Below are 14,396 nucleotides of genomic sequence, written 5' to 3'. Positions count from 1 at the left end.
GAGGCAGAACTAGATAGTTCAAGTTATGCGGTTTTGTTTGAAGAAAAGAAAAGCAATACAAATAAGCCAAAATGGGCAGAGTCCTTCTAGGGACTCAACCTCAGTTTGAGAGAGAATAGGAAACAAGGAATTGAAAAACCACAACAATACAAAAAGTAATATCAAACAATATATCTAGTCAGCACTACAGCAATAAAGACAAGAACCACATAATAGTCTTGGTCTTGAAATAAAAACATGTCAGAGCTCAAAAAGAAATAAAATAAAATAAAATTGGAGACATCAACTTCAATATCTACACCAAAACAAAGATGTTAGAAAAACAAATAGATAGATAAATAAATAAATAAATAAATAAGATTATTTTGTGCTTTTTTTCCCCTGCATAGGCACAGTAAATATTGGGGACATTTAAAAGAAAATTCCCTTGGCCTAGAGATACAGGGTTTCTCCACCCTTGAAGTATACTGTCATGGGATTAACTATAGACTCCTTGTATGTTCATTTACTCTTTCTTTGGTGTTCAGTTAGTCTTTTAAGGCTGGTATTGCATCTATAAAGTTTCTGAGCTTTTGTGTATCCAAGATGCTATGTATATTTCCTTCATACGTGAATGTGGGTCTGGCTAGGGAAATTACTCTTTGCAAACAACAATTTCTTTGAGTTTTGTCACTATTTCCACCACTGCCTTTGGGCCTCAAGGGTTTCTTATTACAAGTTTGCTATAATCTTAAGGGTGCTACTTTGACCTTGCTGCTTTCAGTATTCTTTCCCTATTTGTGGGATTTGACATTTTTACTAGAATGTGTTGTGGGCTTTTGCTGCAGACATCTTGCGTCCCTAAGCAAAACCTTAGTGGGGTCATAAAACCTCACTGGAAGAGAGAGAGTGGGCACACAAGGTGGAAAAATATGAAATATGAAATAATTGAGACCATACAAAATGCATTGTATGGGGACCCTCGTCTATGAGACAAGAGACCATTTTACTTTTCAACAGATGACATTTTAAACACAACTCTGGTATGCAAGTTGTCTTCAGGGAAAACAAAGGGCAGAGGATCAATAGGAAAGACAACACAATGGTACCAGACCCTAGAATCTAAATATCAAATAACTACCTGATGTAGGTGAGAAAGAGCCCTGCTAGAGGTAAGGGGAACATGAGGTGAAGATGTTTTGGGGTAATCAAAAAACAGGTTTTTCAAGAAACAGGAGGAGAGAGACAGGTTTGGGAAGAAATGTATTTGCAGTGGCTGGAAAATGGATTTTGGGGGATGGAAATAATTGTTTACCATCATGGAGCTAGACTCAGAAAAACCAGTTGCTGGCACCAGGTTATACTCGAAGTAAGAGTTACAAATAAACTAGCCAGTGGAGAGCTTTTGGCGGGCTTTGGTACTCAAATTTCTTTGTGACTGCAGGATAGCTAAGGCCGAATTTCTGTAGTAGAAAAGGAGACAAAAAATAAATTAAAGGAAAAGAGAAAATGTAATGTCACAGTCATGTCAGAAATATAGCCAGTAATCCACAAAAGGATCAATGATTGACTTCTCCAAAGGGCCTTCTGGCAGATATTTCTTGGGAGGAAAATTAGGCACTGCACCAGGAAAGCCAAAAACCACGTCTGATGTGTGCTTCTCTAATAAATAGAGTCATGTATGCAGCATGCCTCTACAGGATTTGTTTTTGTTTGTTTGTTTGTTTATCTTTTAGGTGATACTCTTCAACCACATCGTATTTGGTTGTGTGCACTCTTATTTAACTTTGTGAGTTTCCCTGCAATGATGTCCTTGACTGTTGACTATGGTGATTTTCTTCCTGGGCCTTGGTTTCCAATGATTCTTATGTTGTTTCTGTTGATTTTATGAAAGACTTATAATTTTCATTGTTTTACACTCTGAGGATTTTTCCATTGTTTGATTATTTATTTTAAGGCTCTTTCCAATATTCTCTTTTGTATAGACTTGTTATGAACCTTACCGATTTTTGTCCTCAACCACTGTTACTCTGTTAGAGAGGCTTTCCAGCAAGGTTTCCATTTGGCCTGTCAAGCTTTTCAGTCCTGTTATTTCAGTTTGGAATTTTCTCATTTCTGCTTTCAAATCCTCTTATTTTTATTTGTGGTTCGTTTATTTTGTCCCACACTTTCTTTGAGTTCCCTGAGGATCCTCCATATTTCTTTTCAAAAATCCTTATCTGAGAGGTGAAATAGGTGGATGGTACTTTTTAGGTCATCAGAGCTACAATCTTCATTCTCTAAGCATGATAGAGTCTTGCATTTTTCCCACATTATAACATATGTAGTGTTTTCTATGTATTGTGCTTGCTTCATTGACTAGAAGTGCACAGCCATGGAGTGGAGCACAACAGCCGTGATCCTCTGGCTCCACCATTCATGGGCAGGGTCAATGCACCTCAGTTGATGTTCATTCAGCGGGCTCCACCCTTTGGGGCAATGTGGCTCCTGGTGCCATAGGATATTTGTTTCTGGGATTTGCCATCAGTTCAGTTCCCTTTACCATTTTTAATATTATCAGGTCAGAGCAGGCAGGTCTGTATGCCCCCATGTTGATATATTTACATCCTGTGGGGAATGGGCTTCATCCCTTGAGGGGTAGGGTCAACTCATATTCATTTATGTGCCTTAGGCAGCTCTGGTCTTTCAGGCAATGTGGGTCCTGGTGCAGTGTGATGATGTGTGTCTGGCTCCACCATCAAGTAGGGTTTTCTTTACCATTTTTTATTTTATCCAGAAAAATAAGGAGGCACTGTTGCATTTTAATCAAATGAAGGGATTTGATCATATTTATCTTTACTTCCATTCTTCCTTTGCTGTTGTTGAGGGGATAGATATGGCTTACACACTTGACTTACTGTGGTGTTCACTAAGGAATGCTCTTATGTAATTGTGCTTGCCCATGTACTTATTAAATGTTCTAACACACATTCTGGCTGTATTGCACTGTGATCACTCTAGTGCAAATATTAGTGTTCTCCAAGAGCTATATACAGTTTACAGATATACTTGCTCTCACATCCTTTCATATCACTTACAGATCACACATCTTTAGTTTACTTGTGATATTCACTCACAGCTGGCTATAATTTGGCATTGGGTTGTTTATAGTGCTAGGTATCACATTGCAGCTGTTAGAATCATGCATTAACCTGTGATTGCATCAGGAATTGAATTCACGGGCCTGGAGAGATAGCACAGCGGCCTTTGCCTTGCAAGCAGCCGATCCAGGACCAAAGGTGGTTGGTTCAAATCCCGGTGCCCCATATGGTCCCCCGTGCCTGCCAGGAGCTATTTCTGAGATGACAGCCAGGAGTAACCCCTGAGCACTGCCGGGTGTGGCCCAAAAAACAAAAAAAAAAAAGAAATTGAATTCACAGCATTATTTTTATAAAGGCTGTGTTTCTAAGCCATTAAACTATAGAAAAAGAAGGAGGAGGAGGAGGAGGTGGAGAAGAAGAAGAAGAAGAAGAAGAAGAAGAAGAAGAAGAAGAAGAAGAAGAAGAAGAAGAAGAAGAAGAAGAAGAAGAAGACCACCTTGCCGCACCAGCCCTCCTTCCATTGTTCTTTTTTTTTTCATTCTCGTAGTTACTGTTTGGTTGTTGTCTTTGTTGATGTGGTTGGTGCTTTTTTGTAGTTTGTTTCGTATTTTTGTTTGATTTTTGTGTTTGTTTTTGTTTTGTTTTGTGTTTTTGTTATGTTTTTCTTCTTTTTTACTTTTCTTCTTTTAAATTGATATTTATAACCTATAAACAGGTTCCTCCCATTTTTTATTTTCTTTTTTTCTTTTTTTCTTTTATTTTATTTTTTAAACAAACCCACATAACTCAAATCATCTTGTTCTGCCTCATAAATTGAGGGGTAAAATTGGATGGTATCAGGACCAAACAGGCATATGAACATTGAATAGAAATAAAAAATGATCAGACATAAACACCAAACCCATAGTCAACAACAACAGAATCAATACCCAATCTACAACAAGCTATACAAAGAGGGGACCAGTTAGACTAGCAGTGTGGGAGGGGATATAGGCGGATATGGGATGCAGGCTGGAACTAGGGCTGGAGGGAGGACAACACTAGTGGAGGGAATGCCCCTATTTCAGTGTCACTATGTACCTTAAATATTACTGTGTAAGATTTGTAATTCACTTTGGTCACAATAAAATTATTAAAATATACCATAATGAAAAATGGTGTGTGCTGGGAGGTGTTTTTAATCTGTTTGTTTTTTGTTTGCTTTTTTGCATAGTTACAGTAAAATATGGAAAAATAAAAAGAGAAAATATTTGGCCTAAAAACACGAAGAACTTACCCATAAAGCATCCTGACATATGACCAACTACAGGCTCCAAGCATACTAAGTTGTCTAACCCCAATATCTTTCTCTGTGGTCATCACAATCACAGTTTTTGCAGTCAGGTTTCTGTAGTTAGAAAATCTGTTTTTTGTACAGATCTTATGTTGAAGTCAGGGCAATACAGAGCCTTTAAAAATACAAAGCCTGTAAGATAGATGTAAAGGTTTTCCATTTTCTAGTCCAATCATCATTGGTGATGGTAAACTATACTAAAGAAAGGCTTCATGAGTTAGATTGTGTATAGAGCATTCTTAAAAACAAACAATTCTCAAGACTAGAAAAATAAGCAATATGGTAGTGAGCCCTGTAAGAGGAGACTACACCATGTAGAATGGTCTAGGGTCTTGAGCATCCAGGTTCCTTTCCTAAAAGCAAACTAAAATCATGAGCTTTATGGTATAATCAAGGAGGGGTCTCAAACTCACTGCTCACGGGCCGCAAATGGCCCTCCGTGCAACATTTTGTGGCCCTGCCCTAGAGGAATCTTTTTTTGTTTTGTTTTGTTTTATTTGTTTGGCTCACACACCTCCAATTTTCAAGGCTTACTACTGACTTTGCACTCAAGGATCACCCCAAATTTGCCTCCTGCGGCCTACAGGTAAATTGAGTTTGAGACAGCTGGATGGTAAGCTATCTGAAATTGAAAACAAATTGCAATAACACAAACAATGTATAAGCTCTGTAGAAGGAGTTTTTGGCATGCACTTTAATATTCCATTGTTATCTGTGGACAGAAACATTAGATTATATTAGCAGGCATAATCAAGTATTAAAAGAATAAATTAAAATTTTTGTCAAGATTATCTTAATGAGCACTGTCTTCTGAGTCTAATATAACATTGCAGGCAACCAAACTATATCTCCAAGTACTATTGTGGACAAAAAGATCAAGGAATTATTATAGATATAATAAAATTAAGATATTAAAACTTGTTATAGCAAGGAAGCACTGAAGAGACTGTCTTTGTTCCATTCCATATTTGTGGCTCTTTTATCAAATATAATTGACCATAGGCTTGGTGGTTTGTCACTAGATATTCTATTCTGATCCATTGGTCTTAAAATCTTTTTTCCCAATATCATGCTGTTTTGATCACTATGGATTTTTAGTAGAGCTTCATATTAGGTGATATGAGATGCCTCTAAGTTTCTTCTCTTTCAGTATAGATTTGGTTATCCTAGGTTTTTTATGGTTCCAAACAAACTTTATAATTCATTGTTTCAAGTCCTTAAAGAAGTTTGTCTGAATTTGAAGAGGGATTAGATCTATATTGTAGTTTAGGAAACATGGTCATTTTGATGATATTAATTGTTCCAATTCATGAGCAAAGATGTTCCTCTATTTCTTTAGGTCTTCTTCAATTTCATTCTGAAGTATTTTCAAGTTTTCTTGATAGAGTTCTGTTGTCACTCTTATTAGGCTGATTCCTAGTTACTTGATAATTTTGTACCTTTTTTAATGGGATTGACTCTGATCTCGTTCTCATCTGATTTGTTATTTGTAAAGTAATGCAACTGTATTTTGTGTATTGACTTTGTAGCCAGCCACTTTACTGTATTGGTTTACTGTTTCTGGGAGCTTTTCTGGGGACTCGGTTGTTTTCTATGTATATCATCATGTTTTCTTGAAATAGAAATGGTGTGACTTCCTCTTTTCAAATTTGGATTCATTTGATTTCCTTATCTTATCTGATTCCTATTGTTAGGACTTCTAATACTATCTTGAATAAGATTGGAGTTAGTGGAATTCCTGCCTCATGCCAGATCTTAGTGGAAATGTTTTCAATTTTTCACTGTTTAGAATAATGTTAGCTGTGGGGTTTTTTTGTCCCCCAATTCACAATACAAATCAGGCAAAGAGCCTGGGTTGAGATGTAAATGGGGTACATTTACTGTACCTCCTCTTTCTATACAGTCAGTGTAAAGAACACAAGAAAAATTCGGAGGCCTTATCTTTTCATTTTTTGATTTTATATATACATACACACAAAAATCCTTCACCAGTGCAACATTCCCATGACAAATATCCCAAGTGTTCTTCTTCCCAACCCCACACAGGCCTATACTCTAGACAGGCTTTCTACTTCCCTCATTCAGTCACATTTTGTTATGATAGTTCTCAGTGTAATTATTTCTGTGACTGTACTAAACGATCCCTGTGGTGAGCTTCATGTCAGGAGCTGGACCCTTCAGTCCTCCTCTATTTTGTCTCTGAGAATCATTACACAAATGTTTTTCATTTTTCTTAAAACCCATAGATGAGTGAGACCATTCTGTTTTTATCTCTCTCTCTGACTTATTTCACTCAGTATAATAGATTCCATATACATCCATGTATAGGAAAATTTCATGACTTCATCTCTTCTTATGGTTGCATAATATTCCATTGTGTATATGTACCATAGTTTCTTTAACCATTCATCTATTGAGGGGCATCTAGGCTGTTTCTAGAGTCTGGCTATTGTAAACAACACTGCAATGAATATAGGTGTGAGAAAGGGATTTTTGTATTGTATTTTTTTGTTCCTAGGATATATATGTTCCTAGGCTGTGGGTTTTTTATAGATAGCTGTTATTTTCTTGAGGAAGGTTTCATTCAGACCTATTTTTTCTGAGTTTTTTTATCATAAATAGTTGTGGAATTAGTTGAAAGTTTTTTTCTGCATCAATTGATATGAAGATTTGTTTTTATCCTTTCTTTGTATTAATGTGGTGTATTATGTTGATTATTTGCATATATTGAGCCATCCTTGAATCCTAGGGATGAAACACACTTGGTCATAATGTATAATCTTTTTGATGTATTGATGGATTCATTTTCCTAAGATTTTGTTAAGAATTTTTGAATCCATCTTTATTAATGAGATTGATCTATAGGTATGTTTCTTGGTGGTATCTTTGTCAGCTTGGGAAATGAGAGTGATATTATCTTCAAAGAAGGTATTATGAATGGTTCCTATTTTTTCAATAGTTTGGAAGAGTCAAAGGATCAATGGTAGTGACTATTCTCTGAATGCTTGACAAAATTATCTGTAAACACATCTGGTTCTGGACTTTTGTTCTTGGGAAATTTCCTAATTACTTTTTCAATTTCCTTATGTGTGATTGGCCTGTTTAAGCTTTCCACTTCCTCCTCAATAAGGGTCAGGAGATGGATTTTTTCCAGAAATCTGTTTATTTCTTCTAGGTTATCTAGCTTAACTGAGTACAATTGTTCATAATAAGCTCTCATGGTGTCTTTGATTTATTGGGGGTACTATTGTAATCTCTCCCCTTTCATTTCTGATCCTATTTATTTTAGTATTTCCCTTTTTTTCCTGGTGAGTCTTGCAAGACTCTATCTTATTTATTCTTTAAAAAATCCCAGCTCCTGGTATCAATAATTCTTTGTATTGTTTTCTTTTGCTCTATAATTTTGATTTATACCCTAGTTTTTATTTCTTCTTATTGTGTTTGGGTTCCTTTGCTGTTAATTTTCCAGATATTTAAGTTGTCCCTTTGGGTTGTTAATTTTGTCATTTTATTCTTTCCTAATGCTGTCCTGTATTGCTATGAGATTTCCCCTAATTACTGCTTTTGCAGTGTTCCATAGACTTTGGCAATTTGTTTCTTCATTATCGTTGGTTTCAAGTAATCTCTTTATTTCTTCTTTTATTTTCTCTTTGATCCAGCTGTTGTTGACCTGCATGTTGTTTAGTTGCCAAGCATTAGATTTTCTTCACATCTTCTTTTTACAGTTAATCTTGATCTCTGTGGCATTGTGGTCTGATAGGGTGGTTGATATTATTCTTATATTTGTGATTTTATGTAGGTTAGACTTGTATCCTAGAATGTGGTCTATTCTGGAGAAAGTTTCATGTGCCCTTGAGAAGAATGTGTGTTCTGCTTTTGGAGCATGAAAGGTCCTATATAAACTTATTAGTCCTAATTTTCTAGCTTTTTATTTAGGGAAGTCATGTCTTTGCTAGTCTTCTGCCTAGTGGGTCTGTCTACACGCAATAATGGGATGTTGAAATCTCCTACTATTATGTTTCCATCCATATCTTGCTCTAAGTTTGTGAGCAAAAGCCTTATATATATTGCCGAGTCTACATTTGGTTTATAGATGGTGATCAGAGTTCTTAGTCTAGTGTTCCACTTATCAATAAGTAGTGACCATCTTTGTCTCTTAGTGCTTTCTTGAGATTCAGTGCCATTTTAACTTCTTTTTCCCAGCTGGTTTGCAATTTGTCTTCAATTGTCTATGTGATTATCCACCTGTGTAATTCTATTATTATGGCTTGCTAATATGTTTTTTAGTTCCCTTAGTTTCATTTGTATGGATTCATTCACCTTCTGAAAGAGTTTTTTTTTTGAGTTGGTTGAATTGGTCATCTACATATTTCTTAATTTTGCAGGCAATTGACTCTTTGATTTCAATTGCTAAACAATTAAGTGCTGGTTTTAGGTCATTATCTATATGGTTCAGGCATTTGGTTGAACTTGGATATTTGCTGGGATTTCTCTTCATATTCCCCATAAAAATGATCTATTGAATTGCTTGTATGAAAAGTGGCTTGGGGTATATCTTATTTAGAGTTTATTTTTCTAAACTTGTAAGATTGTCTATGATAAAAATATTGCATAATATTTTATTAATTTGTTCAAGTGATTATTGAGCTGTATAGTTTCTAAGAAAAAGAATTCTAGATCCAATCTTCAGTTTGGGAAAAGGAGGGCTGATGAGGAGGGAGGTTTCAATAATGGCACTGGAACCTGGAAGCAGGCTGAGGGAGACTGAAAAGGAGGCCCTGCTCATGCTTGGTGGAGGTGATTAGGACTGGAGTTTCCCTTTTTCTGCAGACACAGGCCTGACTGTCCCCAGGTGACAAGGAACAACAATGGCACTGGGCCCTGGAAGGAGGTTAAGAAAAGACCCAAAAAGACAGCCCCTTTGTGTTTGGATGAAGGGATTAAGATGTAAAGTTACCTATGCCCTCCCAGACACAAAGCTGGCTGGACCCAAAGGGCAGAAGATCAGTGATGACAATGGAACACAGGAGGCTGAGGGAAGGCTAAAAAGAAGGCCCTGTTCACACTTCTTGGAGGGAATTATAATGAGAGTTTCTTAAAGATTGTTAAGGTATATTTAAGAAAGGAAATTATAGGTGGTATGCAACTTTTTACAAATTTGGTCATGATAAATTTGGGGTGGTTCTTATGTAGTACAATATGTATCTAAATACACATGGCTGATGTAAAATATATTTCCTCTTAAATCATTGCTCATTCCACAGAAAAATGGCACTGACTCCAAAAGTCAGCAGCTTTTGGTTTTGTTTTGGTTTTGTTTTTTCAAGGACTCATTCTTGAAATGATGACATCCCAAATCTGTCATACCATGAAACAATTGCCTAATGTGAAATATTGTTTCTTAGCGACTGTCATAAAATATAGAAAAGAAACTCTTTCTGTTATGAAATAGAAAGCTATCTGGTGTGTTTTATTTAAAGAAACAGTTTGAATGACTTCTCCGAGTGAAAGAGTCTTCGTTGATATATATTGAAATGTCTTCTGTTACAAGTCCATTCTAATTTAGTCTCTTATTGAAGTGTAATCTTTATGGAGAATTTGTTTCAAAAATGGCCATATTGTTAACATATTATAATACACTTCTTTTTAAGTATGTAAATGAACCTTAAAATCACCATAGAGTATACTCTTTAACAAAAACTTTGAATAAAAGTTATATCCTCTGTGTGAAACAATAAAAATTAGAGACCTTCAATTACATTTTATCTGCGTTTTCCTTAACTTGAAAAAAATGTACTATCCACATTCTATATCCTGACCATTTATTGTAGCATGGCTCCTGGCTCTTCTGCGAAAGGACATTTTACATTATTTTTTATAACCCGGCTATGAAAATAGTTGTTTTCAAGGAATAAATGAGAGTCTGGAATCCAGACATTTTATTTACACTTGCAATGTAAAGTTATTTTTCCTTCAGCAATTTCATCTAGGATGCTTTTAAATAAAGAACAATACATATATTTTGCTATGAGATAAAATAATAATGTTGGTCAAAATGGAAAACAAGCATTCTAATGACATCCTTTTTATTACTTTCAGTTCACACATTCAGAAGCCTCATGGTTTTTCCCCTTGAATCTTCGCGTGCAATTTTGTTTATATGCAGGTCATGTTTATTTCTGTTTTCAGGAACTGAGCTTTTGGGGGCTCCAGGTGCTATACAAGATAGTTGGCATATGCCACAAACATGAAACAACAGATTCCAACTAACTATGTCAGTACTTGGAAATCTCAAGAATGACCTTTCTGAAATGACATTTGTGCTAAGAATTTCTGAATTATGAACACTTAGGGGAGAAGACAGGGAAGGTTTTTAACTTGTTTCTCTTTATTTTGACCAATCATGTTATTATTTAATGATAAAGAGCATAATCAAGGGCTATCATTGATTAAACAACTAGTAAATTTATGGAACAAAGATATTCTTACCTGTGAGCTTAGAAAATTTGAATCCAATATTATTAAAGTGGGGAAATATAACAAGGGTCATTAGATTTTACAAATAAATTATACTATATTTGGAAATACTGAAGGATTTATTATGACTTAATGATAAAATGTAAACTTTTAAGGGGTCACTCTTTTCTATTTCCATGTAAAGGGCCTAGAGAAAACAAGAGTTTTTCAGGTCAGTTATAGGATTTCTGTAAGAAATTATGCTACTTAACACTATAGTTAGACAAAATTCATAATTAATTTAGTCAAGCTCTTTTTAGACACTATTATCACACAGTGAGCAACAGAATACTGTTTAGTAGTCTAAAGACCCTTGACTTATCAAAACTCTCAATAATATAAATAATTATGACATTAACATCCCACAGAAGATTTTGTTGTTCAGTCCTACGAAGTTTTACAATACTTGTTGTTATTCATCTCAGCTTAACCTGGATCTTATGTTACATTTCAGAACAAATTGAGCTAATAATGTATGCACTGCCATTTCAAGGAATGCTTATATAAATAAATAACTTTTATGGTCCTAAACTAAACTTAGAATTAGCATAATTAATTGAGAATTTTCTCTTTGTATGGATCTCCAGAAGTCTAAAATTTCTACCTATATACTATACTTTTTCATTTTTATATGTGGCTTACATATTGTAACTATTGATATTAATAATTATAATAAGAAAATACTGGTTATGTATGAAAGTATATTTTACATAATATTAAGATGATATGAATTTAGCACTCCAGGTAGGCATTTTGTTAGATAGAATAGTATCATAGAAAAATAAGAGAAAATGTTTAATGGGTTTGGTTAGCTGGAACTCCATAGTCAATTGTCAATAAACAAATGACTGAGCACCAATAAAAAATTCAGCTTCTTTTGGCTTATTACTTCAATTCTTATATCCAAGAGTAATCTAATTCTAACCTTTTCTAACAGACCCTTATTTTTAATATCTTTGTAACTTTATGTTTTACATTTTATTCTTGTTTAGGAAAATGAATTTCTTTTTTTTTTTTTTTTTTTTTTTTGGTTTTTGGTTTTTGGGCCACACCCTGTGACGCTCAGGGGTTACTCCTGGCTATGCGCTCAGAAGTTGCTCCTGGCTTCTTGGGGGACCATATGGGACGCCAGGGGATCGAACCGTGGTCCGTCCTAGGCTAGCGCAGGCAAGGCAGGCACCTTACCTCCAGCGCCACCGCCCGGCCCCAGGAAAATGAATTTCTTATTAAATAATTTGAGTGTCATAACTTACTGTATTTTTCACTTTATAAGATGTACCTTAACATAAGAGGCACATATTTTAGACATGAAATCAATACAAATATTTGCTCATCAAAATCAGGAAAATCAAAATTATTGGGCCACACCGGGTGGTGCTCAGGGATTACTCCTGGCTTTCTGCTCAGAAATAGCTCCTGGCAGGCACGGGGGACCATATGGGACACCGGGATTTGAACCAACCACCTTTGGTTCTGGATCGGCTGCTTGCAAGGCAAACGCCGCTATGCTATCTCTCCGGGCCCTAGTGGACCTTTATTGCAAGCTTCCTGCCTTAAACTGGTCCTCCTGAACTCATCTCTATAAACTGTGGATATTATTACCATGCTCTCTTTTACTTTTCTTATATTCCACAAGTGAGTGAGATTATTCTACGTCTATCTTTTTCCCTTTAACTCATTCAGCATAATATTCTCTATATCCATCCATGTATAAGCAAATTGCATGACTTCATTTTTCCTAACATAATATTATATTCCTAGCATAGTATTACATTGTGTAGATGTAACCACAATCTTTAGCCACTCAGGCACTTGGGTTGTTTCCAGATTTTGGCTGTTGTAAATAGTGCTGCGATGAAAATAGAAACACAAAGGGCTCTTGTGCATGGTTAAACTACACTATTTTTTAATGAAAGGAAAAATAAGAAACTTGGACTGAACTCATTAGCATATAATTTACCTCAGTAAAGTGGAGAAGATAGAAAACAGGCCTTATTTTATTTTCATACCACGGCCCAATTCAATAGTAATAATTTCTGGGAAGTGCAGTTAAAACAGGAAAGGTACTATTATTGTCTGAGATTCCCTTTCAATATCATTTTTGCAAGTCACAGGAGGGAAGGAGAGAATAAGGGAAAAAGAAAGTGAGGGAGGGAAGAAGGCAGAGAGAAAAAGAGAGTATATGTGTCTGCCATAGAGGCAGGGTGGGTAGGTAGGTGAAGGAAGAGTAACTGGAGAAATTGGAGACAGGAAATGAATACTGGTGAACTGATGGATGTTGGAATATTGTACGCTAAAACTCAAGGATCGACAACTTTTTAACTGTAAAAAAAAAACAAACAAAAAAAAGAAAAAAGAAGCCTCACCTATCTTCAAAAACATCTTCACCTGAGTCTGAAGTATAGACTGTACAATGGATAAGGCTTTTGCCTTAGACGATGGTCAAACACTAGCATATATTTTGACCTAGGCTCACACACTAAACACTAAGCCTGCTAGGAGTAATTTCTGTGTGTAGAGCCGAGAATAACTCCTGAGCACCACTAAGTGTGACCCTCAAAATATATTCAAATATCTCTTTTAAAGATATATTATGAACTGTGATTTTTTTTGGTTGGTTGGTTTTGGGTGAACACCCCTGGTTGCCCATGGTTAACTCATGGCTCTGTACTCAGGGACCAATTCCTGGTGGTTATAGTGGAAAAATAGGATGCCATGGATCATCCATTGGTTCAGCCATGTGCAAGAACAGTCCATCATCCTCTGTACCATCTTTCAAGCTCCAGAATTGTAATTTCTTATAAATGTGTGCTTAAGAAATAAAATCATTCTCTAAAATTTTTATTTTGTATTTATCAAAAGATAGTAAGTCCTGCAAATCAAACTTCTCTTCTATCCAATAATTTATTTTAATTGATAAAGCAATTTTTAATTTTATGTTATTTTTAAATTATAAATATTCTAGTCATACAGAAGTATTTTTAATAAAAGGTCACATATAAATGTAAAATATAGAGGACCATTTTAATAATGTTTTTATTCACTTTTTTCAGGACTATATACAAAACACAATATTAAAGTGTTCCCAGGCTTATTTGAATCAACTTTATCTACAGCCATAAAATTTAAAAATATTCTTGCTTAAGGCCAGAGCGATAGTGCTGTGGTAGAGTGTTTACCTTGCATACAGCTGTCCCAGAACGGACCTCAGTTCAATCCCTGGCGTCCAAATGGTTCCCCAAGCCAGGAGCTATTTCTGAGCTCATAGAGAGGAGTAACCCCTGAGCATCACAGGGTGTTGCACAAAAATCAAACAAAAAATTTCTTGTTTAATTCAGTATCTCAAGTAGTATTATCTTTTATTTAGGAACTATATTTTATTTCCAAGCCATGAAATGAATATTAAAATGCTTCTTTCTCCCAAGATGTATTAACACATATTAAATTCAATTCAGTGTTCAAGCTATGTGTGTTTCTGTGGAATGGTC

General features: G+C 35.4%; 1 protein-coding gene and 1 non-coding gene across 2 annotated transcripts in view; one reads left to right on the top strand and one right to left on the bottom strand.

The window, feature by feature from the left end:
- DMD (dystrophin) overlaps positions 1-14,396 on the top strand; it is a 2,686,579-nt gene that overhangs the window by 55,057 nt on the left and 2,617,126 nt on the right. The gene's annotated exons all lie outside the window — the stretch shown is intronic.
- On the bottom strand, positions 6,204-6,329 carry LOC125999857 (small nucleolar RNA SNORA51). Its single transcript, XR_007492320.1, has one exon. It is a non-coding gene; the product is annotated as a small nucleolar RNA SNORA51 (small nucleolar RNA).

Source organism: Suncus etruscus, chromosome X, assembly GCF_024139225.1.
Source record: "Suncus etruscus isolate mSunEtr1 chromosome X, mSunEtr1.pri.cur, whole genome shotgun sequence".
In the NCBI taxonomy this organism is placed as follows: domain Eukaryota; kingdom Metazoa; phylum Chordata; class Mammalia; order Eulipotyphla; family Soricidae; genus Suncus; species Suncus etruscus.
The sequence above is the reverse complement of the archived record's forward strand: the minus strand, read 5'-3'. Positions and strand labels throughout refer to the sequence as shown.